The sequence below is a fragment of the Aethalodelphis obliquidens genome, unplaced genomic scaffold (genome assembly GCF_003676395.1).
Source record: "Aethalodelphis obliquidens isolate GAN/ISIS:26980383/991018 unplaced genomic scaffold, ASM367639v1 scaffold27, whole genome shotgun sequence".
NCBI classification, from domain to species: domain Eukaryota; kingdom Metazoa; phylum Chordata; class Mammalia; order Artiodactyla; family Delphinidae; genus Aethalodelphis; species Aethalodelphis obliquidens.
The window spans coordinates 22,130,321-22,157,734 of NW_020837971.1; positions in this window are offsets into that span (position 1 = coordinate 22,130,321).

The following is a 27,414-nucleotide window of genomic DNA, read 5'->3' on the forward strand; positions in this document are numbered from 1 at the left end:
AGTCTTCAGTCATCCCTTGTTGAACTATACTCTTGCCTTTGGGTCTCCTGGCTCTTGTAATTTTGCTTCTGAATATGTTGCATGCTCTTCCCATATTCTGCTTGTGATTGGGCTCTAATGAGTCTTCAGTGGATGCTTAAGATTGATGTCATCTTGAAAACATGTTGGATATTCACAAAGACTCGTTGTGGATGTGTCTCCACAGAGATCTCCTCAAGTGAGTCTAACGTGTACTACTGATTAGAAATCTCACCTAATCAATAGCCTTCAAAGGAAGACTTATAGGAAACCCAGACACTGCAGACAGCCCCAGTGTTAATGGGCAGCTGCTATGTCTTACCTACTGTAAGATGTCAAGGAACCACAAGGTAACCCACTGAGATTCCTGAGGACGTATAAATTTCCAGTGAATGCAGGGTCGTATTTTAGTCATAGACTTCCCATTTCTCATAAAAGTAGCCAGCCACTCATGACAGGCTGAGTGCTATCAGAGTAATGGGAGACTCGCTGAACTGGAACTAGGATGTAAAATAATGGGATGGGGGATTCAGGTCTATAAACTGTTGTGCAATTTTAGCTCTTCTAGACTGGTCTTGAGAAGTTCATAGCTTCACTCTGCTGCTTCTGGGCATTATAAGGTCAAGAGTTGTCCAGCTGTCTATCTTCAGTACATTGCCTAAGACCTGGAACAGAGCAGGCTACTAAGCAGAGATGCTGAATGGTTCTGGGGCTGGTATACAACTTTGAGTTTGGACAGCCCTTGATTTGAACTCTTTCTGAAAGATGAACTAATTTTTTTTTTCTTTTTTTTTTTTTGCGGTACGCGGGCCTCTCACTGTTGTGGCCTCTCCCGTTGCAGAGCACAGGCTCCGGATGCGCAGGCTCAGCGGCCATGGCTCATGGGCCCAGCCGCTCCGCAGCATGTGGGATCCTCCCGGACCTGGGCACGAACCCGTGTCCCCTGCATCGGCAGGCGGACTCCTAACCACTGCACCACCAGGGAAGCCCAAGATAAACTAATTTTAACTCTGGGTATTTGACCTAAGACATACCGGTCTCAGTTTACCCACCTATAAAATGGGAATGATATTTTCTACAGAAGTCTTACGAAAGTTACGTATAATGCATGTCAAGTACTTTGAAAAAAGTTAGAATGATTATTTATTGTATTCATTCTAGGCCAGAGAATTTAGCTGAACGACCTGGAGATAACCAAGTCACTGAAACTGAGGAAGTTTCTGTTTTACAAAATGACTTTTTAAAACAAATATTTTTAAGTTATTCTTCATAACTCTCAATCAGGCACTCAAAAACAATGCAATCAATTTCAATATATGTAAGAGGTTTCTTTGCAGACGGCTCTGTAGTCATTACCCCACCAATACGACTCATATTTTTCTCTGGCAAGCATGTGGTCCAAAATAAAGTCAAATGGACACAAATGTGTCTGGCAACAGAGTGGCCACTGCAGTTTCCAGGATGCAAGGCACTGTAAATACGCTGAATGACCAAGCTAGAATTGCTATCAAGTGTCGTTCAGAATACATGAGCTTATGACTGTTACAAGAAACAAAAAAAGAAACAATAAATCAAAGCCCCTGGGGTAATTGTTTTGGACTTGCTGAGCCCTCAGCACTTGGGGAATGGTCAGCCGTTGGGATAATGCATGGGTTTACCTAAAATTCCAAAGTAGGAGGTTTTACCTCATAGGAATCGATTCGCTCCAGTCTCCTGCCTTTCCAAATAGCATGCTATTGGAAAGATGCAAATAAACTTTTAGAAATTAGGCCCTTGATGACTGAATTTAAATTGAGATATAGCGACAAGATTCTTATCCATTAGCTTCAATTTATTTTGAGAAACCTGGCTTAGAAATGCATAGCTGCAGCCTCCTCTGGCATACAAATAATTCATCTTTTTCTCATCACTAGAGCTGTATATATTATCTGCCTATCATCAAGGAGAAGAGAGAGCTGCAGTTGAAGGGCAATTACTTCTAATGCTGGCACTGGACTTCAGCGGTCAGAACTTCCCACAGCTACTGTGGAGCCTGTGTTTTAAACTCCACCAAGCATGTGCATGTCTTAGTGTGTGAAGTAGGTGGAGCCTTCACCTCTATTGCACAGATGAGCAAAATGTGTCTCTAGGAAGTTAAACAGCTCATCCAAGGTTACTAGAAGCAGTGAACCAAGGAATGCAGACCTGGAGCAAGCTGAATCCTGTTGTTTGGAAGAAGAGCTGCTTGAGACTCAGTGATGAGATGAGAATAAAAGAGCCCAGATGTTGACAGAGCCCTTTGCAACGACAGCTGACGTCAGCATTCTCTCTCCACATATGGGATTGGCTGCTAGTAGGAAACCTCCCAGACGGATCTCAAGTCTAGGACTGGAAATGGATCCAACAGTAAGCCCACCCTTTCTATCTCCTGGGCCCCTAGGAGAACACGTCCTCCACCACACTCTCTCATTTTGGTGGAGAAACAGGATGGAAAATTGTACCCTCCTTTTAACAGTATCCATATTGAGAAGTGCTAGTAGCTGTTTTAGAAATGACTGCATTTATTGGGCTTAGTTAATCCCCCTCTGGGTTCTCTGCAGATGGGAGAAAAGAGCTTCCCTCTGAGGTCACAGAGTGTCAGACGTTTAGAGGTTTTGCCAAGAAAAAAGAACACCAGAATATTTTTCCCCTAATTACCAAAATTACTGTAATTCACAAAATAATCTGAAACAGCTGGTCATCTCTTCAGAAGACAATGTCACATCATCACATAAAATCAATGTGTGCCAGGATCCCTGCATTTGCCTCTTCTTGCCTGCATTAACTCACAGTTGGAACAAATAATAGAAATAATAGATTGTCACCTATGTATGGACCACAGCCTTTCTTTGTCATTTGGTATATTTTACAGCTGGAAATGTTCACAAACTTTTAGCTGGTAAAAGAGAAAAGGCATTTGAAGACTTTCTATATGAAAATATCCACTTCCTCCTGTAACTATGAGAAGACAATTGGTAATTTTTCTCAATTTCTTTAGATCAAGATGATTTGAAAATATTGAACCAGGAAGGATTGTGAGTTTAGGGGAAACGAATCCTGGATCCTGCCCCTTCTGAGGCTCTGGGATATTTCTCATACCTGGATAAAGGTAAGATGGGGGTGCAACGTAGGCAGCAAGAGAGAAGTGAAGTCCATTGAACAGAGACCTTCATTCTGGTGTCCTGCAGTAGTTAGCTGAGGATTAGAAGATGCTATCTGGACAGACATCTCCATTATAGTCAAAAGCTTTGTTCATGACACCGATAGAAAATGTCAAGAAATAGACTAGAAACTTCTGCCAGCATCACGGGTGCAGTTAGCACTAGCTCAGTCCAGGGAGGCAGAGCGGCAGGACTGCAATTGTAAATATCTCACCAGAAAGATGAAAATCAAACATGCCATGCGAAGCCTCTGCACACAAGTCGCGGGAGAGGGTGCAGGTGAGGGCAGAGCAAGGAGATGGAGCTGCAAGAAACTAAGGGTTTGAAACTCAAGGGAGGTTGGGGGGCCCGGAGGTGAACATATGTTCAGTGTGGTCACATGCTGATGGGACAGGATCATCTGTTGTGGCCACCAGGTACCACTGCCCTCGGGATGAAGCTCAGAACTGCCTAAGCACTCACCTTCCCCTCCAGGACAGTCACCCCCTCCTGGTCCTGGGCGGGTCACTTCTTACATGCTGCCTGCCCACTGAAGATCAAAGGACCATGTGATTGTTTAATCAAAATCTTTCTCTTGTATGGGTGTCTGAATGGCTATGTGGATCACTTTGGGTTTATACTTGGCCTCACTGAATAACAAAGAAGTACATTTATACTGCAAACACACATTCATGGAAAGGCATACTTCTGCCTCTTGCTTGATCAGTCCACTGAGGTCACTGCCTGGCTGCTGCAGAAGGTGGCCCTTACTTAGTTGCCACAAATAGGGCAGCACCCAACAAAATTGTAGAGAGAATTCACAGGATCCACTATTCCTAGAAGTCTAAACTTTAAGAATCACGGAAACAGCCTACAGGGTTCCCAGAGAAACAGAGTTAGGATGGTTCCAAGGTAAAATTGTCAGATGTAGCAAATAAATGTCCAGATAAAATTTTTTTGAGAATCTAAAATTATCCCTTATTTTATCTTAATTGATTTTTTATTGAAGTATAGTTGGTTTACAATATTGTGTTAGTTTTAGGTGTACAGTAAAGTGATTCAGTTCTATATTTATATGTATATATCTATATTCTTTTTTATATTCTTTTCCATTATAGTTTGTTACAAGGTATTGAATATAGTTCCATGTGCTATACAGTAAATCCTTGTTGTTTGTTTGTTTTGTTTTTTTCCGGTACGCGGGCCTCTCACTGCTGTGGCCTCTCCCGTTGCAGAGCACAGGCTCCGGATGCGCAGGCTCAGCGGCCATGGCTCACAGGCCCAGCTACTCCACGGCATGTGGGATCTTCCCGGACCGGGGCATGAACCAGTGTCCTCTGCATTGGCAGGCGGACTCTCAACCACTGCACCACCAGGGAAGCCCTGTTATTTGTTTTATATATGGTAATGTGCATCTGTTAATCCCATATTTATCCCTCCCCCACTTCCCCTTGGTAACTATGTTTGTTTTCTATGTATGTCTATTTCTCTTTTGTATATAAATTCATTTGTACTCTTTTTTAGATTCCACATATAAATAATATCATATAATATCTGTCTTTCTCTGTCTGACTTACTTCACTTAGTATGATCATCTCTAGGTCCATCCATGTTGCTGCAAATGGCATTATTTCATTTTTTATGGCTGAGTAATATTCCATTATATATATATATATACCACATCTTCTCAAACAAATCATCTGTTGATGGGTGCTTGAGTTATTTCCATGTCTTTTCTATTGTAAATAGTGCTGCTATGAACATGGGGGTGCACGTATCTTTTCAAATTAGAGTTTTCGTCTTTTCCAGATATATGCCCAGGAGTGGGATTGCTGAATCATACGGTAACTCCATTTTTAGTTTTTTAAAGAACAGCCATACTGTTTTCCAGGTAAATGTTAATTTCTGTACACAATTTGCCAGTATAAGTTTGCACTAAATATTCATGAAGCTAAGTGTAAACACACAGTGATGGGCAGCAGCATTGCACACTGTTTTTCATGTGGGAAGCCTATTCCATGGTGACGATTTTGGACACAAAGAACACACACCTCCCCCCCACACCTGGAGACCTGGTTCCCTCATCACTAAGCTGGCCAGGGCAGCTCTGCCATCTACCTGTCAGGAGCTACACCAGCGTATCTTCAAACGTGAGCCATGCATAGCTAGCAGTCATGGTGATGCATCTTCAGATGTGACCTTCACCAACTTTTTCAGATTTGACACCCAATTGGAGGGCCCCAAAACGTTCCTGTGGATGGCTGCCAGCCTCAGGTGCCTGATGCGCTGGGATGATGCCTGAAGGACTTGCAAATTGCAAGCACACCCCTATCTATCTTTTGTCCCCTTCATATTCAAGCCAAAGAGCTCCATTTCAAACATCAAATCTTAAATTCTTTCTTCAAATAAAAAAAAAGAAAGCTTAGCAGAGACAACAGATTCTGAGGGAAAGGCTAAGCTAACCAACCATTCCATTCTGAAAATCCTCTGTGCTTTGTGTTTGAACCACTGAGGGCAACAGAAAGCTGCAAATTCTATGTGAACTGGCTCCTGTTCCTTCCAGAGCAAACACACGCACGCACATGCGCACAAACACACACACACACAGACACACACACACACACAGGTTTATCCTTGTAGTATCACAACGTAGACAGCATTGGGTCCTCAACTCCATTTTTTTAAATTAATGACCTTTCTATTTTAGAGAAGTTTCAGGTTCACAGCAAGACTGAGCAGGAAGTACGGAAAGTTCTTATACATGACCAGTCCCAGCAAAGCCTCCCTATACTACCAGCATCCCCACTAGAATGGTGCATTTGTTACAATGGATGAACCTACACTGACATGCCTTTGTCATCCAGAGTTTACAGTTTGCACCATCCCTTCCTCCTAACTCCTGGCAACCACTGATTTTTTTTTTTTTTTTTTTTACTGTCTCCATCATTTTCCTTTTACAGCATATTGTATACTTGGAACCATAGAGTATGTAGCCTTTTCACACTGGCTTCTTTTTCTTAGAAATATGCATTTAAGGTTAAGTCTTTTCATGACTTGACAGCTCATTTCTTTTGGATGCTGAATAATATTATTGTCTGGATTGACTACAGTTTATTTATCCATTCACCTACTGAAGGGCATCTTGGTGGCTTCCAAGTTTTGGCAACCACTCATAAAGCTGTTACAAAAATCCACGTGCAGGTTTTTGGGTGGACGTAGTTTTCGATTCATTTGGGCAAATACAAAGGTGCATGATTGCTGGATTGTATGGTAAGAATATGTTTCGTTTTGTAAGAATCTGTCAAATTTTCTTGCAAAGTGGCTGCACTATTTGTAACTCCTGCCAGCAATGAACGAGGGCTTCTGCTGTCCTGTATGCTTGTCAGCATCTGGTGTTGTCAGTGTTTTAGATTTTGGCCATTCTAACTCTTAGTGGTATTTCATTTTTTATTGAAGTATAGTTGCTGTACAATATTATGTAAGTTACAGGTTACAGGTGTACAATATGGTGATTCATAATTTTACTCCATTTATAATTATTATATATAATAATTATGCTCCATTATACTTATACTCCATTTATAATTATATATAAAATATTGCCTTTTTTCCTAGTGTTGTGTAATATATCCTTGTACCTTATTTTATACTTAATAGTTTGTACCTCTTACTTCCCTACCCTATATTTCCCCTCCCCTCTTCCTTCTCCCCACTGGTAACCACTGGTTTGCTCTCTATATCTGTGAGTCTGCTTCTTTTTCATTATATTCACTAGTTTGTTGTATTTTTTAGATTCCACATATAAGTGATATCACACAGTATTAGTCTCTCTCTGTCTGACTTATTTCACTTAGTATAGTGCCCTCCAAGTCCATTCATGTTGCTGCAAGTAGCAAAATTCCATTCTTTTTTATGGCTGAGTAATATTCCATTGTATATTTGTACCACACCTTCTTTATCCATTCATCTGTTGATGGACATTTAGGTTGCTTCCATATCTTGGCTATTGTGAATAGTGCTGCTCTGAACATTGGGGTGCATGTGTCTTTTAGAATTAGTGTTTTTGGCTTTTTTGGATATATACCCAGGAGTGGAATTGCTGGGTCATATGGTGGTTCTATTTTTAGTTTTTTAAGAAACCTCTATACTGATTTCCACAGTGGCTGCACCAATTTACATTCCCACCAACAGTGAACGAGAGTTCCCTTTTCTCCGACATTTGTTATTTATATTCTTTTTGATGACAGACATTCTGACAGGTGTAAGGTGATGTCTCATTGTAGTTTTGATTTGCATTTCCCTGATGGTTAGCAATGTTGAGCATCTTTCCATGTGCCTATTGGCCATCTGCATCTCCTCTTTAGAAAAATGTCTATTCAGTTTTTCTGCCCATTTTTTAACTGAGTCATTTGCTTTTTGATGTTGAGTTGTAAATCTGTTGTATTTCTATACACTAACAACAAACTAGCAGAAAGAGAAATTAAGGAAACAATCCCATTTACCATCACATCAAAAAGAATAAAATACCTAGGAATAAACCTACCAAAGGAGGCAAGAGACCTGTACTCAGAAAACTATAAGACACTGATGAAAGAAATTGAAGAAGACACAAACAGATGGAAAGATATACCATGTTCTTGGATTGGAAGAATCAATATTGTTCAAATGCCCATACTACCCAAGGTAATCTACAGATTCAATGCAATCCATATCAAAATACCATGGTCATTTCTCACAGAATTAAAGCAAATAATTTAAAAATTTGTATGGAAACACTAAAGACCCTAAATAGCTGAAACAATCTTGAGAAAGAAGAACTGAGCTGGATGAATCATGCTCCCTGACTTCAGACTGTACTACAAAGCTACAGTAATCAAAACAATATGGCAATGGCACAAAAACAAATAGATCAGTGGAACAGGCTAGAGAGCTCAGAAATAAACCTATGCACTTATGGTCAATTAATCAAAGGAGGCAAGATTATACAATGGAGAAAAGACAGTCTCTTCAGTAAGTGATGCTGGAAAACTGGATAGCTACATGGAAGAGAATGAAATTAGAACATTCTCTAACCCCAAACACAAAAATGAACTCAAAATGGATTGAAGACCTAAATGTAAGACCAGATACTATAAGAATCCTAGAGAAAAACATAGGCAGAACACTCTTTGACATAAATCAAAGCAATAGTTTATGGATCTGTTTCCTAAAGTAAAGGAAATAAAAGCAAAAGTAAACAAACTGGACCTAATTAAACTTAAAAGTTTTGCACAACAAAGGAAATCATCGACGAAACAAAAAGATGACCTACTGAATGGGAGAAAACATTTGCAAATGATATGACTGATAAGGGATTAGTATCCAACATACATAAACAGCTCATTTTAAAATTTATTTGCAATTCCCTAATGACATCTGTTGTTGCACATCTTTTCATGTGCTTATTTGCTATCTCTATATCTTCTTCAGTGAAGTGTCTTTTGCCCATTTTTAAAAATGGTTCTTCATTTTCTTATTGTTGAATTTTAAAAGTTCTTTGTATATTTTAGGTAACAGTCCTTTATCAGATTTGTCTTTTGCAAATATATTTTAACATCTTTATTGGAGTATAATTGCTTTACAATGTTGTGTTAGTTTCTGCTGTATAATGAAATGAGTTAGCTATATGTATACATATATCCCTATATCCTCTCCCTCTTGCATCTCCCTCCCACCCTTCCAATCCCACCCCTCTAGGTAGCTACAAAGCACCAAGATGATCTCCCTGTGCTATGCAGCTGCTTCCCACTAGCTATCTATTTTACACTTGGTAGTGTATATATGTCAATGCTACTCTCCCATTTTCTCCCAGTCTGTGACTTGTATTTTCATTCTCTTCACGTCATCTTTCACAGGGCAAAAGTTTTTAATTATAATGAAGTCCAGCTTATCAATTCTTTCTTTCACTAATATTGCCTTCAGTGTTGTATCTGAAAAGTCATTGCCATATATAACCAAGTTCATCTAGGTTTTCTCCTGTGCTATCTTCTAGGAGTTTTATATTTTTGAGTTATACATTTAGGTTTATAAACCATTTTGAGTTAATTTTTGTGAAGAGTGTAAAGTCTGTGTCTGGATTCATTCTTTTGCATGTGGATGTTCAGTTGTTCTGGCACCATTTGCTGAAAAGATTATCTTTGTTCCTTTGTCAAAGATCAGTTGACTATAAATAAGTTCATTTGTATCATTTTTTTTTAGATTCCACATATAAGCGATATCATATGATATTTCTCTTTCTCTCTCTTCACTGAAACTATCACAACATTGTTAATCAACTCTACTCCAATATAAAATAATGTTTTTAATAAATAAAACACAATCACAAACATCAGTTGACTATATTTATGGCGCTCTATTTCTCAGCTCTCTCTTCAGTTCCATTGATCTGTTTATCTCTGCTTTCCCCAACACCACACTGTCTTAATTACTGTAACTTTATAGTAAATCTTGAAATCAGGTAGTGTCAGTCCTCCAACTTTGTTCTTCTCCTTTAATACTGTGTTCACTTTTCTGGGTCTTTTGCCTCTCCATATAAATTTAGAGTCAGTTTGTTAATATCCACAAAATAATTTGCTGGGATTTTAATAAGGATAGTGTTGAATCTATAAATCAAGTTGGGGAAAACTGACATCTTAACAATATCCAGTCTTCCCATCAATGAACATGGGATAACTTACCATTAATTTAGTTCTTGTGTAATATCTTTCATCGGAGTTCTATAATTTCCCTTATGTAGATCTTGTATATATTTTGTTAGGTTTATACAGAAGTATTTCCCTTCTTTTTTTTTTTTTTTTACATGTTTTTTTTTTTTTGCTTACTAATGTAAATGGTAGTGTGCTTTTTACAATTACAAATTCCACATGTTCATTCATGACATGTAAAAAAGGCAATTGACTTTTGTATATTAACCCTATATTCTGCAACCTTCTGTAACTGCTGATTATTTCTGAGAGTTTGTCTATTCTTACAGATTTTCTACATAGATGGTTATGTCATCTGTGAACAAAGACAGTGTTATTTCTTCCTTCCCAACACATATACCCTTTATTTACTTTTCTTGTCTTATTGCATTAATTAAACTTTTATTATGTTGTTCAAAATCAGTGGTGAGAAGACTCATTCTTGCCTTGTTCCTAGTATTTATAGGAAATCTTTGAGTTTATCACCATTAAGTAAGATGTTACATGTACGTTTTTTGTAGATGTTGTTTAACAAATTGAGGAAGTTCCTCTTTATTCCTAGTCTGCTGAGAATTTTTATCATGAATAGGTGTTGGATTTAGCCAAATGCTTTTTCTATTGCGTTGGCCAAAAGGGCCTTCACTTTTTTGGTTATATTTTTAAATTTATTTATTTTATTTATTTATTTTTGGCTGCATTGTGTCTGCGTTGCTTTGCATGGGCTTTCTCTAGTTGTGACAAATGGGAACTACTCTTTGTTGCAGTGCATGTGCTTCTCATTGTGGTGGCTTCTCTTGTCATGGAGCACAGACTTTATGCACGCTGGCTTCAGTAGTTGTGGCTCGCTGGCTCTAGAGCACAGACTCAGTAGTTGTGGTGCAAGGGCTTTGTTGCTCCGCAGCATGTGGGATTTTCCCAGACCGGGGCTCGAACCGATATCCCCTGCACTGGAAGGTGGATTCTTAACCACTGTGCCACCAGGGAAGCCCTATCTTCAGTTTTTAAGGAAAAATAAAAGACACATTTTTCATTTTCACCAAGAATTATATTGAACAATGAATTCACCCTTTTGTTCCACTACCTTCTGCCAGTTTTCAGGCAACTTCATAATTCCATCTTCCCAAAACTTTTTATCTTTTTGAGCAAAGAACTATTCCACGTGCCTTTTACAGTCTTCCGGGGAATTGAATTTTTTTCCATTAAGAAAATTTTATAAAGACCTTTAAGTCTTTATAAAAAAAGACCTTCAGGTGGAAACCTGAAAGTACAATGTCTGGTGAATATGGCAGATGAATCAGAACTTCCCAGACAAGCTGTAACAGTTTTTGCCTGGTCATCAAAAACATGTGGTCTTGCATTATCCTGATGGAAGATTATGCATTTTCTGTTGACTAACTCTGGACACTTTTGTCGAGTGCTGCTTTCAGTTAGTCTATTTGGGAGCAGTACTTGTTGGAATTAATTGTTTGGTTTTCTGGAAGGAGCTCATAATAGAGGACTCCCTTCCAATCCCACCATATACACAACACCACCTTCTCTGGATGAAGACTGGCCTTTGGTGTTGTTGGTGGTGGTTCATTTCGCTTGCCCCAGAATCCCTTCTGTCCCATGTTACGTACAGTATCCACTTTTCATCGCCTGTCACAATTTGTTTTAAAAACAAACATTTTCTTTACATTTAAGTAGAGAATCGCATGCAGAAATATTGTCAAGAAGGGTTTTTTTTGCTTAACTTATGTGGAACTCAGACATCAAAGCAATTCACATAAGCTGATGCAAAAGATTTTCAATGTTTGATTTGGATATTTTGAGTATGTCAGCTATCTCTAACATAGTATAATGTTGATTGTTCTCAATTAATGTCTCGATTTGATTGCTATCAACTTCAACTGGTCTACCTGACTGTGGAGCATCATCCAGCAAATCTCCAGCATGAAACTTCCCAAACCACTTTTGACATGTTCAGTCAGACACAGCACCTTCTCCATAAACTGCACAAATCTTTTTTGCATTTCAGTCGCTTTTTTATCTTTCTTGAAATAATAAAGCATAATATGCCAGAAATGTTGCTTTTTTTCTTCCATCTTCAGTATTAAAATGGCTACACAAAAACTCACCAATTTTGATGTCTTTTTTTAAATGCACACTGATATGACAGCTGTCACATACAATCTAACAAAATTGTTTTGAATGACGTTAAAGACAGCTAAGTGCTACTAAAGCCATCTTATGGAAAAAAATGAAGAAAACTTTTGGCCAACCCAATACATCTACTGATATAATCATGTGATTTTTACTCTTTAGACTGTTGATATCATGGATTATATTAACTGATTTTCAAATGTTGAAACAACCTTGCATATTTGGGATAATTTCCACTTGGTCTTGGAGTATAATTCTATTTCTACATTTATTGGATTTGATTTCCTCATATTTTGTTGAAGATTTTTGCATCTGTGTTCATGAGAAATATTGGTCTGTAGTTTTCTTGTAATGTCTTTGTCTGATTCTAGTATTAAGGTAATGCTGGCCTCAGAATGAGTTAAAAGTAGTCTTTCTGTTTCTATTTTCTGGAAGGTATTATAGAGAATTAACATTGTTTTTTCCTTAAATCTTTGGTAGAATTCACCAGTTAACTCACCTGTCTGGTGCTTTCTGATTTGGAAAGTTATTAATATTAATAAAGTGCCTATTCAGATTTTTTATTTCTTCTTGTGTGACTTTTTGCAGATTGTGTCTTTCAAAAAGTCCATTTCATCTAGGTTATCAAATTTGCGAGCATACAGTTGTTCAGTATAGTTTTATTGTCCTTTTAATGTCTGTGAGCTCCATAGTGATATTCCCTCTTTCATTTTTGGCATTAGTAATTTGTATCATTTCTGTATTATTCATAGTTTTTAGTATGGCTAGAGGCTTATTTCATTGACTTTTTCAAAGATCAGCTTTTGGTTTCATTGATTTTCTTTATTGTGTTCTTATTTTCAAATTCATTGTTTTCTGTTCTGATTTTTATTATTTCTTTTGTTCTGCTTATTTTGGTTTAATTTGCTCTTCTTTTTCTAGTTTCCTATGGTGGAAGCTTAGATATTTTTTTTTTTAACATCTTTATTGGGGTACAATTGCTTTACAATGGTGTGTTAGTTTCTGCTTTAGAACAAAGTGAATCAGTTATACATATACATATGTTCCCATATCTCTTCCCTCTTGCGTTTCCCTGCCTCCCACCCTCCCTATCCCACCCCTCCAGGATGTCACAAAGCACCGAGCCAATATCCCTGTGCCATGCGGCTGCTTCCCACTAGCTATCTACCTTACTACGTTTGTTAGTGTGTATATGTCCATGACTCTCTCTCGCCCTGTCACGGCTCACCCTTCCCCCTCCCCATAACCTCAAGTCCGTTCTCTAGGAGGTCTGCGTCTTTATTCCTGCCTTACCTCTAGGTTCTTCATGACATTTTTTTTTCTTAAATTCCATATATATGTGTTAGCATATGGTATTTGTGTTCTTCTTTCTGACTTACTTCACTCTGTATGACAGACTCTAGGTCTATCCACCTCATTACAAATAGCTCAATTTCATTTCGTTTTATGGCTGAGTAATATTCCATTGTATATATGTGCCACATCTTCTTTATCCATTCATCCGATGATGGGCACTTAGGTTGTTTCCATCTCCAGGCTATTGTAAATAGGGAAGCTTAGATTATTGATTTTAGATTATTCTTTCCTTCTAATACAAGCAGTCAATTCTGTAAATTTTCCTCTATGCAGTGCTCCCTCTGCATCCCACAAATTATATGTTGTATTTTCATTTTTATTGATATTTTCGTTTTGTTCAAAATATTTTAAAATTTCTCTTGTGATTTCTTTTTTGACCCATTTAGAAATGTGCTGTTTAATCTCTAAGTATTTTGGAATTTTCCAGGTATTTTTCTGTTATTGATTTTCTAGTTTAATTCCACTGTGGTCTGAGAGCAGACATTGTATGATTTCTATTCTTTTTTAATTTGTTAAGGTGTGTTTTGGGCCCAGAATGCAATCTACCTTGGTGATTGTTCCATGTGACTTGACAAAAATGTGTAATCTTGGGCTTCCCTGGTGGCGCAGTGGTTAAGAATCTGCCTGCCAAGGCAGGGGACACGGGTTCAAGCCCTGGTCTGGGAAGATCCCACATGCTGCGGAGCAGCTAAGCCCATACGCCACAACTACTAAGCCTGTGCTCTAGAGCCCATGTGCCACAGCTACTGAAGCCCATGTGCCTAGAGCCCGTGCTCTGCAACAAGAGAAGCCATCACAATGAGAAGACCGTGCACTGCAACGAAGAGTAGCCCCTGCTCACCGCAACTAAAGAAAGCCCGTGCACAGCAACAAAAGACCCAACACAGCCTAAATAAATAAATAAATAATAAAATAAATAAATTTTTAAAAAATGTGTAATCTTCTTTAGTTGGTTGAAGTAGTCAATAGGTGTATATTATAACCAGTTGATTGATGGTGCTGTTGAGATCAACTATGTCCTAACTGATTTTCTGTCAGCTAGATCTGTCCATTTCTGATAAAGGAGTGTGGAACATTCCAACTGTAATAGTGGAGTCATCTTTTTCTCCTTGCAGTTCTATTAGTTTTTGCCCCACATGTTTTGACACTATGCTATTAAATGCATACACATTAAGGATTAGTATGTCTTCTTCGAGTGCTGATTCCTTTATTATTATGTAATGCCTCTCCTTATCCTTGATAACTTTCCTTGCTCTGAAATCTGCTCTGATATTAATATTGCTACACTTACTTTCTTTTAGTTAGTGTTAGCATGGTATATCTTTCTGCATACCTTTACTTTTAATCTATCAATATAAGTATCTTAGTATTTATATTGGATTTCTTGTAGACAGCATATAGTTGGGTCTTGTTTTTGATCCACTCTGACAATCTCTGTCTTTTAATTGGTGATTGAGACCACTGATGTTTAAAGTGATCATTGGTATTGTTGGATTAATAGTCACCATATTTGTTACTGTTTTCTATTGTAACCCTTGTTCTCTGTTCTTTTTTTTTTTCCACCCTCTTCCTTTTATTGTTTTAATTGAGTATTTTCTATAATTTTTATTTTCTCTCCTTTTTTAGCATATCATTTATATTTCTTGTTTTTATTTTTTGTAGTAGTTGCCCTAGATTTTCCAGTATATATTTATGATTAATACAAGTCCACTTTCAAATATTAATCATAAATATATACTTGTATTATATAAACCAAACTTGTATTAATACTGCTTCATTAGTAGTGCAAGTACCTTATAATAAGAGAATATTCCTAGTTCCTCCCTCCTATGCCTTGTATAATTGCTGTAATTCATTTAACTTATATATACACATACATAAGTAAATGTCTATATGCTTATGTGTATATATATGTATGTATATATGAATGTATGCATCTATATGTGTGTATGCATATAATATATACACATAGCCTACATAATCAAACACATTGTTGCTACAATTTTGATCTGTTAAAATAAGAAAAATAAAAGTGTTTATTTTACTTTCACTTATTCATTCTCTGAAGTTTTTCCTTTATTTAAGTAGATCCAAGTTTCTGACCTATTCATTTCCCTTCTCTCTGAAGAACTGCTTTTAATATTTCTTGTAAGGAAGTTCTACTACAAACAAATTCCCCCAGTTTTTGTTTTTCTTAAATAGTCTTCATTTCCCTCAAGATTTGAAGCATAATTTCACAAGATACAGAATTCTACATTGTTGAGGTTATTTTCTCTCAACACGTTAAATATTTCACACTGCTCTCTTCATGCTGCATCGTTTCTGGGGAGACATCAGATGTAATTCTTATCTTTCTCTTCTATAAGTAAGGTGTGTTTTTCCCTCTGGCTTCTTTCAAGATTTTTTCTTTATCATTGATTTTCTGAAGCTTAAATATGATATGCCTAGGTGCAGTTTTGGGGGTTTTGTTTTGTTTTGTTTTGTTTTGTTGTATGTATCCTGTCGGGTATTTTCTGAGTTTCCTGGGTCTGTGGTTTGATGTCTGATATTAACTGGGGGAAACTCTCAATCACTATGGCTTCTGTTTTTTTCTCTCTTCTCCCTCCAAGATATTCCTATTATGATTTTGTTACACTTTTTGTAATTGTCCCACAGCACTTAGACATTCTATTCTTGTTGTTGTTTTCCAGTCTTTTTTCTCTTTGCTTTTCAGTTTTGGATGTTTCTATTGTCATTACCCTCAAACTCAGAGATTCTTTCTTTAGCCATTTCCAGTTCACTAATGAGTCCACGAATTTCCAGTCCATCAAAGGCATTTTTCATTTCTATTCCAGTGTTTTTGGTCTCTAGCTTTTCTTTTTTATTGTTTCTTAGAAGTTCTATCTCTCTGCTTACATTACCCATTTATTCCTGTATGCTGTCTTATTTTTCCATTAAATCTCTTAACATATTAATCATAGTGTTTTTAAATTGTGCTTTGATAATTCCAACACTCCTGCCATATCTGTCTCTGGTTCTGATGTTTGCTTTGTCTCTTCAGACTGTAGAGACTGTGTGTGTATCCTGCCTTTTAGTATGCTTTGTCATTTTCTGTTGAAAAGGGGATATGACATACCAGGTAAAGGCAACTGCAGTAAATAGGCCTTCAGTAATCTGATTAAGTCTCAGTCTCTTGATGACCCTTAGTCCCTGGACTGTGAAATTCACCAGGGCTTCTCAGGTCTTTTGTTTTCCCCCTTAGGTGGGACAGAATGGGGACTGGAGTTGGGTGTTTCCCTTCTCCCAGGTAAGCTAAGCTCTTAGGTTATGATAAAATAGTTTCTTTTGAGGGCAGACCTTGTTCAGGAAATCAGAATGCTCTGATGTATTTCAGAATGATTCCTTTCCCTCTTTCTCTTCTGAGAGCACAAGAGAATTTTTCTCCAGTAATTTACTATGAGGACGTGGTAGAGCTCCTGGCAGTAACAATCATACGATCATGGGAGCCCCCGTGACTGGGGCCTCCTGGAGTTTTGAACTCTCAGGTTGCCCCCACTGGTCCTCCAGCAATTCATCACTTACAGTTCACATGTTCCTGCCCCATCCCTGGTGTCCGTGGAGGTTTTAGCTTTGGTAAGTTGTGATTCTCTGTCCCCATGATAGGGACAGAGTAAAGGGACAAAGTAGGTGATTAAATAGTTAATCCCACTAGGGGATTGTAAGTAGAGAGGAAAGTATGGGAGACTCCTGTAGGTTAATGATCACTCAAGAAAGCAGGCTTGGGAACTTCCCTGGCAGTCCAGTGGTTAAGACTCCATGCTTCTACTGCATGGGGCACGGGTTCGACCCTTGATCAGGGAACTAAGATCTCACATGTTGCGTGACACGGCCAAAAATAAAGAAAAAAATAAAAAAAGAAAGCAGGCTTGGTTGGCAATAAAACCAAGCAACAGAAGCATGAGACATGCCCCAAAACAATAAAACCATGATGGCATGAGACCTACATCCTGCCCAGTGAGGTCAGTAAGTTAGTGATTCCTAGGACACGCTCTTCTGCACGCACTAAAAACAAAAATATAGGGAATAGGTGACATGATACTGAAACCTGAGATGATTTACCATATTTTAGTATATGTTACTGACTTTTGCTCATTTCCACAGCACCATGAGAGTCCCGGCTGGGTCATATAGAGTCAAAAACTCCCCCGCCCAACGTGTAGGAGGAGTTAATGATGGAAGACCTGAAGAACGAGGAAGAAGGTAGTCTTCTCCCCCTCCCCACTTTTCCTTTGATTATAAAAATGTAGCCCACTAAGTTCTCGGGGCGGCACCCCCCTTGTCTGCCCACTTATACCTCTCACAAACCTCCCATGCTAATAAACTCTTCCCTTACCTGTCACTCTGCCTCTTGCTGAATAATTTCTTTGCCAAGACAGAAGAACCCATGCTCTACTGAGTCCTGAAACATGTCCTGCGGTTTCACCCACCTGTCAGGTCTCTCCAGCTTTGGGGGCAGCCGTTTGCCCTGTGACCTCACTTCTCTGACAGATCTAAGAAGAGTTGCTACTTTTTCTATTTGCTCAGCTTTTTATTTGTTGTTGAAATGGAGTGGTGACTTCTAAGCCGCTTACATGTCAGACTATAAAACAGAAGTCAATTCTTTTTAAGGTTAAAGACTATGTGAAAAAAACTTGTATTAAAAAAAAATTCTCTTAAAATATTGATTACTCTGAGGCTCAGTGTGGCCTGTCTAAAGTCTTTAAGAGAGAAAAACTGCTTTGAGCTCAAGCAGGGAAAATTGACTCTTCTGACATCCTTTAGAGGTTCGTTTAATAAAACATGAGAGCTGCCCCATCCTTATGTCTCCATCTTTACATAAACTGCAGGAAACGTAGAGTTAAGTGTCCATTGCATCAAGTAGCTCTTCCTAGGGTGGAATTTCAGGCAGAGGTCTCTCTCCCAGGGTCTCCTTTCAAATGCACTCTTACTTCTTTTCTCCCTGAGGCAATGATTTCCTTCTTATAATTTGCCTCAAGAGTTTTGCTCAAATTGGTCTGGTATAAATACTCATAATCTTTGAAAAAGCCAGTTCTCTTTTTAAGATATTCTCTGGATAAGCTAAGAGTTCTTCAAGAAGATACTTAAATAAACCAGTGGTGCTTCCAGAGACACCAACAGAGAGTTTTCTCTGCTAGTAAGAACCATCAGAAGGCAAGTGTTTCATCCCAGAAATTAAGGTCCACCTAGCTGAGGCTGGGCCACCAATGAGAATATACAGAAAGGAGGGCAAACTCCTTTAGTGCCAAAGCGCTAAGCTGAAAATTTGTATTAACTGACCTTTAAAGAAGAACCTAGCTAACTAAGAACACTTTTCACTAAAAGCCTCAGTGCAGCACCACTAAATTCCATGATCTGGTTCAATCCTTGGCAGGCGCGCTGGGGCCTGAGTCCTAATGGACCCTGACAGTGGTGTGAATGTCAATTCTGGTCTCTGGAGAAGCATTTCAGAAAGGGCCCCTCACGAGTCAGGGCTTAAAATAAGCACGGGGAAAGTCAGAGGGCCCCCGTTCTTCTGGGGGCTCCAGAAGGACACACACACAGATTCTAGGCCCCGTGGAGACCTCAACCTGGTTCTAGCTCCTGAGAGAGGCCAGCAGACATGTGTCCTCTAGCTGCCAGCACTGCCTGACACAGCATCCTCAGCTAACCTCAAGCCGGGATTCTACCCAAGATGTGGCCTCTGGCCTGGCCGAAAGACACACGGTCTTTGGAGTTTTAAAGTATAACAGAGGCTAAATGAGAAAGACACCCAGTTACAGTCACCTTTACAGGAACATCCCTGGATTTTCATGAATCGCTAAGTTAAATGTTAACACCATCTCTCTAACTTTTTGACCTCTTGAGTGGAAACTTTATTCCTACTTTTCTCCTCGGGGTGTTGAGACCGTGTGTCTTCCTTGTTCTCCTGCTTCTCTCTGGGGGGATTGTTCTCCGTGTGCAGTTCCCAGACCACCACCTGTTAGAAACACAAATTCTCCAGCCTCATCCCAGACCTACTGAATCAGGAACACTGGGGGCTGGCACGGAAACATGTTCTAACTGTCCTCCAGGCGGTTCAGAGCATCTGCCTGGGAAGCCCTGCTCCAGGAAAATCCGCTCTCACCCCTCCATCCTGGGTCTCCCCACCACACCCCGAACGCAGAATGCTTCCCCTCCAGAATTTAGCTGCTCCCCAGAGGGGCAGTTCACTGTGGAGACAACTTGTGAGTCTTCCCCCAGATGGCGGCTCCCCCACTTCCTGGTCAGGGACTTTGGGGTGAGTGTCTCCCCTCTCTGATAGCCAGTTCCTCTGCTGCAAAAGTCAATCCCTAGTGGGGTTACATGGACAGTCATCAAACTAATATAGGCAAAGCTCACTGCATGTAACAGAGGCTCACCTAATGGTCATTATTTCCTTGCATCTCAAAGAACTACACAGCCCCTGTTCTATTCTGACTGTACTATGCATCGTTCAACACCCATCACAAATGCGATTCTTTTTTCCCCTTGAAGATTTCCTAATGCTCCAACCAGAATTTATTGCTTCCCTTTAGGAGACCCCGCCCGCCGGAAGGTTTTTTCACTTCTATTAGATCCTGCTTTGATCTTTTGTCCTGAATGTGACTCTCCACTTTTGCTCCTCAACGAAAGCACAGCAGAAATGGGAGCCCACCACCCACAGCCCTGTGGAACCCCGGGGCCTTGACCAGAGCACTCAGCCCACAGCGCAGAGATGTTCTCTAACTCCTGCTAGTTTGCGATATTTGCAGTACAATGTAAAGCCCAGGAAGACACCCGGTTCCTGCTTCAGTCACCTTCCTTCTGGTCGGTGGTAAGGAAAACACGGAGTGTTTGCATACAACTCCTCAGGCACAAATATCTTGCACATCCCTCTCCGGAATGGGGACGGTTGTCTAGCGAACATGAACCTCTCAACCGAGTACATCACTGCTATGGGCCCGATGTGTCCCCAGATTCATAGGTTAAAGTCCTACCCCCTGTATCTCAAAATGCGGCTGTGGATTTAGGGCCTTTAACAAGGTAATTCAGTTAGACTGAGCTCTTTACGTTGGGCCCTAGTCCAATCTGTCTGGTGATTCTATAAGAAGAGGAGCTGAGGACACAGACACACACAGAGGGACAACCACGTGGGGACACCGGGAGGAGATGGCCGTCTACACGTTGAGGAGAGAGGCCTAGGGAGAAACCAGCCCTGCCCACACCTGGATCTCAGGCTTCAGCCCCAAGGCTGTGAGGAAGTGTGTCTCTGTTTTTCAAGTCGCCCCGTCTGTGCCATTTTCTTATGGCAGCCTCAGGACATTAGTGCAGCTCTGTCTAGGGGCCCAGTGACACTCTGACCAACACAAAAAGCGGGGCCCAGGGACAAAGAGACAAGCCCAAGTCTCCCAGGAGGGAGGATGGAAGTGAAGGAAGTGGGTCTTCCTGATCTGATGAGAGGGACGAGGGGGCTCAGGGAAGAAACCACCTCTGGGAGGGACTGCCAGCTGCCAGCAGGACGTGGGACCGTATCACAAAGGAGCTGGGAAAGAGTGGAAGCTCTGGAGGCTGCTCCCTCCAGCTCCCAAATGGCCTCCCAACCCTTCCCAAATTCTTATGGTGAAGCCCTAACCCCAGTGTGATGGCATTTGCAGGTGGGGTCTTTGGGAGGTGATCAGGTTTAGGGTGGGCCCCATGTTGGGATTCGTGCCCTTAGAAGGAGATGGAGAGACTGGAGCTCTTTCTCCCTGCCCCGTAAGGACACAGAAAACCAGGAGGCAGGGCTTCACCAGGCTGGATCTGCCAGCACCTTGATCTTGGACTTGCAACCTCCAGAACCACAAGGATGTCTGAGGTTTAAGCCCCCATCTGTGGGGTTGTTATCACAGCCGAGGTGATGGATGGATTTCTCACCCAGGTCATCACACAGCCCTACCTGTCCTCTCCTGGAGGTTTTACCACACATCTTGTTCAGGGTTTCCTCGAGCTTCAGTGGCCTGCTCTGGACTCAGGTCTGTGCACTGGTGCTGGGGAGAAGGACTGCCTATGCTCAGGGTCGCCCTATTCACTGGTCTTCAAACCAGTGTCCACCCTGTGTCCCCAGAGCTCTGATCAGGGAGGCTCTTTGGTTCCTTGCTGGAGCCCATCCTCATCGTCTGTCTTTTGGACAAATCTTGACACATACAAGGACAGGATGAAAAATCAGTGAGAAGTAAGAACACCCCACTGCATTCCTGTTAGATTCTGTATGCTTTTCTGTGGACAGGTGACAAGGTTACTTAGGACATGGTGGGGGAGGGGTTCATGGCTGGGGGTGGGATACATTTAACCAATGTTAAGGGAGAAGACAATTTCTTAGATAATCCTGCCAGTGAGGCCCAGCATGGTCACTCTGGATCACCCGAGAAGAGGGATGTTGGTACGAGGCTGAAAGGGGCAATGAGGCCTTATCTCAGAATCAAAGACTGACCCAAATTTAGCAATATTTTAATCCCTATTATTTCCGTTATCAGAATGGGAGAAAAAGTTCAAACCAAGACTGCATGGATGGACCTAGAGATTATCATACTAAGTGAAGTAAGTCAGACAGAGAAAGACAAATACCATATGATATCACTTATATGTAGAATTTAAAATACAGCACAAATGCACTTCTATGAAAAAGAAACACACTCACAGACATAGTGAACAGGCTTGTGCTTGCCAAGGGGGAAGGGGGTATGGAAGAGGGGTGGATTGGGAGTTTGGGTTTAGAAGATGCAAACTATTATATACAGGATGGATAAACAAGGTCCTACTGTATAGCACAGGAAACTATATTCAGTATCTTGTAATAACCTATAATGGAAAAGAATCTGAAAAAGAATGTATATATATATATACGTACACCCATGTGTTTTGCTGTACACCTGAAACAAATACAACATTGTAAATGAACTATACTTCAATTAAAAAAAAAATTTGATTGTCACGTTCTTGACCTTCCTCATTAAGAAAACAAGCGTCACAAGTGTTCAAACTGAGCCCAAGTGCCTGTCTAATTAGGGCACAATCACCAGGCTATATACAGGGAGATTATATATATATAATATATATGTATATTATATATATATATACACATATACACACACACACAGAAACACATACAACAGGAAGATATATAGGTATAACTGTGTATATACATACATATAGACACATAGATAACATACAGGTACGTATATGTTACATATAGGGTATGAATGCACATATCGTAAAAATGGAATATACACTTGCTTAAAAACAATGGAAAGATAAACTTATAGACTAAGAAGCCTCCTGGGAAGAGCTCCCCAACAGAAGGAAGGAGACGCCGTGGGCTGGGCTGACACATAGGTGACAGGCCCCACACAGCACAATGTCACAGGCATCCACCTTGGACCTGGCCACCCCCCGCTAGGGAGATTACCTCAGTCACACGGGAGCAGAGGGTGATGGGAGAGTGCACATGGCTCGGATGACAGGAGCCAGCATCAGGGGCCCGAGAGGATGGCCTGGGTCCGGCCCAAGGATACGGCGCACCCGCCAAAGGAAGAGTCCCTCTGGATGCGCAGTGTCTGCCCAGAATGGCCATCAAGTCAAAGAATCACACCCTTTTGTGTGAGAGAGGGGTGTGAACACCCACACGTACATGTGTGCACACACTAGGCATTGTACGTTACAGGGACACAGCCACACGCATGCTGCACTTACTCAAAAGCAATGGAAGAGAAGCCAAGCTCAGGTCCAGCGCAGAGCATCCTTAAGGGAAGGGGGAGCACAGAAGACAGATTCTGAGCACGCCTCCTTTGAGTTTTAACTTTGAAATCATGCAAATATTTTACAAAACCAGAAAACAAAACTAAATATAAAGAAAGCAATCTCTGAAAATTGGAAAACCACCCCAAACAAATGGAACCTAACTGTAATTGTGATTGGTGGCATAACTATACTGAGAAGAATTATTTCAAATGACTAGAAAACACATTATTTTTGCAGCCTCGGTGGGTTAGCGCCTAAGAATAAGAACTACAAAAAACAGCTTAAACAACATTCACCAACTGTACTGTTAGTAGAAATGTTGATATTTTTTATATTTTATATTCATAACTGTATATATTACGTAGTGGGAAAAAACTATTAAGAACTTTTATCAATATCATTAAAAACCAAAATTCAAGTGAAACAGATTCAATTATAATATCAAAGAAGTAAAATAAAATCCTTGTGATGTTGGGTTTGAGTTGGAAATATTAGGAAGAACTCCTGAGGTTTTCTTCTCCTTCTTTGTGTATTTCCTGGCTCTGTGTGAAAAGCCTGGAAGCAGTGACAACCCAGCATTCATGAGCCCCTCGGGTGCCCAGATGGTCATCTAGAAATACATTTCTCACTCACAGGAAACCCAGGGGCCTGGAAGAGAGAAATGGGTGGTGCAGGAAATGTATGAAAAAAGCCTGAATGATCTCACTGCATCAGAAAACAAAGATGTTACCAGATAAGTAGGGCCATGTCAAAGGACAGAGACGTTTTCCTGCAGGGGTTCCACTAAGAGACAATGTGAACTATCAAAAGGGATAATAACTGCAATGAATTGGAACACATCAATTAGGTGAAACTCAACACACACACACACACACACACACACACACACACACACACATGCGCACACATGCTTATATATACATCTCGCTTGTTTCTGACCGGAGGCCGCTAGGGCAACAGTTCATCATTACAAAACTGGTAAAGAGAGTCAAGCAAGTATATCGTCTGTCCCAGGCAAATTGTAGTTCAGGGTAACCAGATAATTGTGGAGGAAAAGTCATTCTGTATGGAAGGATGCTCCATGATCATCCAGGATGAAATTTAGAATTTGAAACGTCACCCCTGTGAAACCCCTAGTGGTGTAATCGACCTGGGGCCACTGTCATCCAGAGCTGCTCACGTCTGATGGGGAGGATGGTCAGGACGCTCATACTATAAATCAGAGTGACACCTGGACCCACTGACCCTTCCCAACATCACCAAAGGGACAAGCAGAGCCTGTGCCTCCAGCGCAACGAGGACACAGCCCTGCCAATGACTCCGTCGCTAGAAGAATCAGCATCTACACACACCTGTAACCGTCACCACACCTTTATGGGAAACAAGGCTCCAAAGGGCATTTTGCCTAAGATGGGGGGGACCTGGGCTGGATCCTGGCCCAAGCAAACCAAATGCACAGAGACTGTTGTGACATGAGAGAACACTGAACATGGTGTGAATGTAAAATTCTACTGAGAAATTGCCATGAAGAGCTGTAGGAGGTGCTGAGAATACACTGAAAGAAAGAAACTTTCTGTCTACTGCAGATTTCTAGTAAGATATTGATTGGTGAGATTGGTGAGATACCTCTGGGATTTTCTAGCCAAAAAAAAAAAAATTGAGGATATCTGAAACAGAAATGGTAACGTTTGCTGCTGGGTATCATTAAAAATCTGCCAAAAATTAAAATTAAAAAATAAAAAACAGAAAAGACAGCCTCAGAGGGAAATGTGTCTCTCGCTAACATTGTCTTCTGGCCGAGACCCTGGACTTCTGGCCAAGGCCTTCAAGGCAAGGGCTTAAGATAAAGGGCAAAATCACACATGGGCACTTTCCTTACCATCTCAGACACTGGGAGGTGCCCACATTGGTTGGGAGGGGCAGGTCACTGTGCCACTTGGACATTCCTTCTCTTGGGACACTGGATAAAAACAGTGTTCTCACCAGCACACTGGACAGGTGGACATCCGGGGCTACACAAAGTGGGCCAGAGGAGACCACACAAGACTTGGGCGGTAAGAGACCCTCGGCAGGTGTCAGACACCCTCTGTGACAGCACAGAGTTCGTGGTGACCACAGTGCTGTGGCACTGAGCCTGTCTATGTTGCTGAGAAATCAGAGGAAGGTTTCTGAAAGGGTGACGTGTAATATAACACCTGAAAGATGAACAAGAGTTCAACAGGACAGGAATGAGGGAGGGGGATCTGGAGAGATGTGCCCGATGGAAAGCAGCTCGGGGTAGCTGAGTCATCTATTTTGAGGTGGAAAGTGACAAAAATCAAGGTTGAATATAAACTATAAGAGATTTTCCATGTCATTCCCCCAAAATGTGAATTTTATAGAGACAACAATGCACAGGCAAGGAAGGTTTGTCATCAGGGGGATAGCAAAGAATCACACCTAAGAAAGATCATTTTTGCTGAAGTGTGGGCAACGGACAGCCTGGCGTGACGGCTGGGGCCAGGGGAGAGCACGGAAGCCGTGCAAGTGAGTGACCTTGGCAGGCGGTGACGGTGGCCAGGTCACAGGAGGAAGATGCAGCTAAGCGGACACACGGGAGCCACAGGAATGCTGTACAGCTCACAGGTGTTCATCCCTTGAATCAGCTCTACGATAACGGATGAATTAGAGAAGAGAATTAATGTTACACGGATAGCTGCCGGTTACAGCATCAATGAACAAGAGGAGGCAACTCTGTAAGAAACAAAAGGTGACACTCTAAGAAAAAGCCTTCTGCACCAGCCCCATGCTGCTTTTTTGAGTGGCGTTGTTCTTCTTTCATCCTGATGAGCGTGAGTTAAGAAGTCTATGCTGACGATGATGCTGGTGGTGTCAGGAAAACAGAAGCCGTCCTCTTGCTCAAAACTAGATGTATAGTCATTTTCACAATGTGGATTCTTCCAATCCAAGAACATGGTATATCTCTCCATCTGTTTGTATCATCTTTAATTTCTCTCATCAGTGTCTTATAGTTTTCTGCATACAGGTCTTTTGTCTCCTTAGGTAGGTTTATTCCTAGGTATTTTATTCTTTTTGTTGCAATGGTAAATGGGAGTGTTTCCTTAATTTCTCTTTCAGATTTTTCATCATTCGTGTATAGGAATGCAAGAGATTTCTGTGCAATAATTTTGCATCCTGCTACTTTACCAAATTCATTGATTAGCTCTAGTAGTTTTCTGGTAGCGTCTTTAGGATTCTCTATGTATAGTATCATGTCATCTGTAAACAGTGACAGCTTTACTTCTTTTCTGATTTGAATTCCTTTTATTTATTTCTTTTCTCTGATTGCTGTGGCTAAAACTTCCAAAAGTTTACTGGGAAAGGTTAGTTAGTATGGCAGTAAAAAAGGGATTTCTCAGTCAAAAATTTGAGAAACGCCAGAGATGAAACCCCCATCGTGAAAATTCAAAAAGCACATTAGCCGATGACAGTGTCTAAGAAGCCAAAGCAGAGAAAGATATAAACCTTTTGAACTTTGTTTGACACAGACGCTCCCAGGCTTCTTTGATTCAAAACCATTTTTCACAAACCATCTATTAGCAACCAGCAGACCCATTTTTTCACAGAACATCAAAAATGCTACCCTGAGATGGAGGAGATTAAGCCATCCGTATGCCCATTTTACAGATGAGAAAGTTAAGGCTCAGAGAAGCCACTTGACCAAACTCAATGTCACCTAAGAAATGCTGCTTGCATTCAAGGTTGCAACTCAGGATTTCTGCATCCAAAAATTCTCCCTTCTCTCTACCACAGAATTTTCATGGCCCATGAGTCAATTTTGCAAATTTTTCATACATGAGAATTTGCCACAGAACAGGACAGGAATGAGGGAGGGGGATCTGGAGCGATGTGCCCGATAGAAAGCAGCTCAGGGTAGCTGGGTCATCTATTTTGAGGTGGAAAGTGACAAAAATCAAGGTTGAATATAAACTATAAAAGATTTTCCATGTCATTCCCCACAGGCCTGGTTCCTGGGCCCTCAATCCTTCCACTCACAAAACCGGGACCTCTGGATAGCATCTTGGCCACCCCATAAATAACAGGCTCACTTTTGGCTCATTTGAACCCCCGCTAAGACAGACCAGAGAACCAGAAAACACTAGAGTCACACAAGGGCTCATCACCAAGTTGGGGATGCTGGCCTGGCCTTGGACTTGCTTCCCAGTTGTGACAACTGGGTTTCTGTA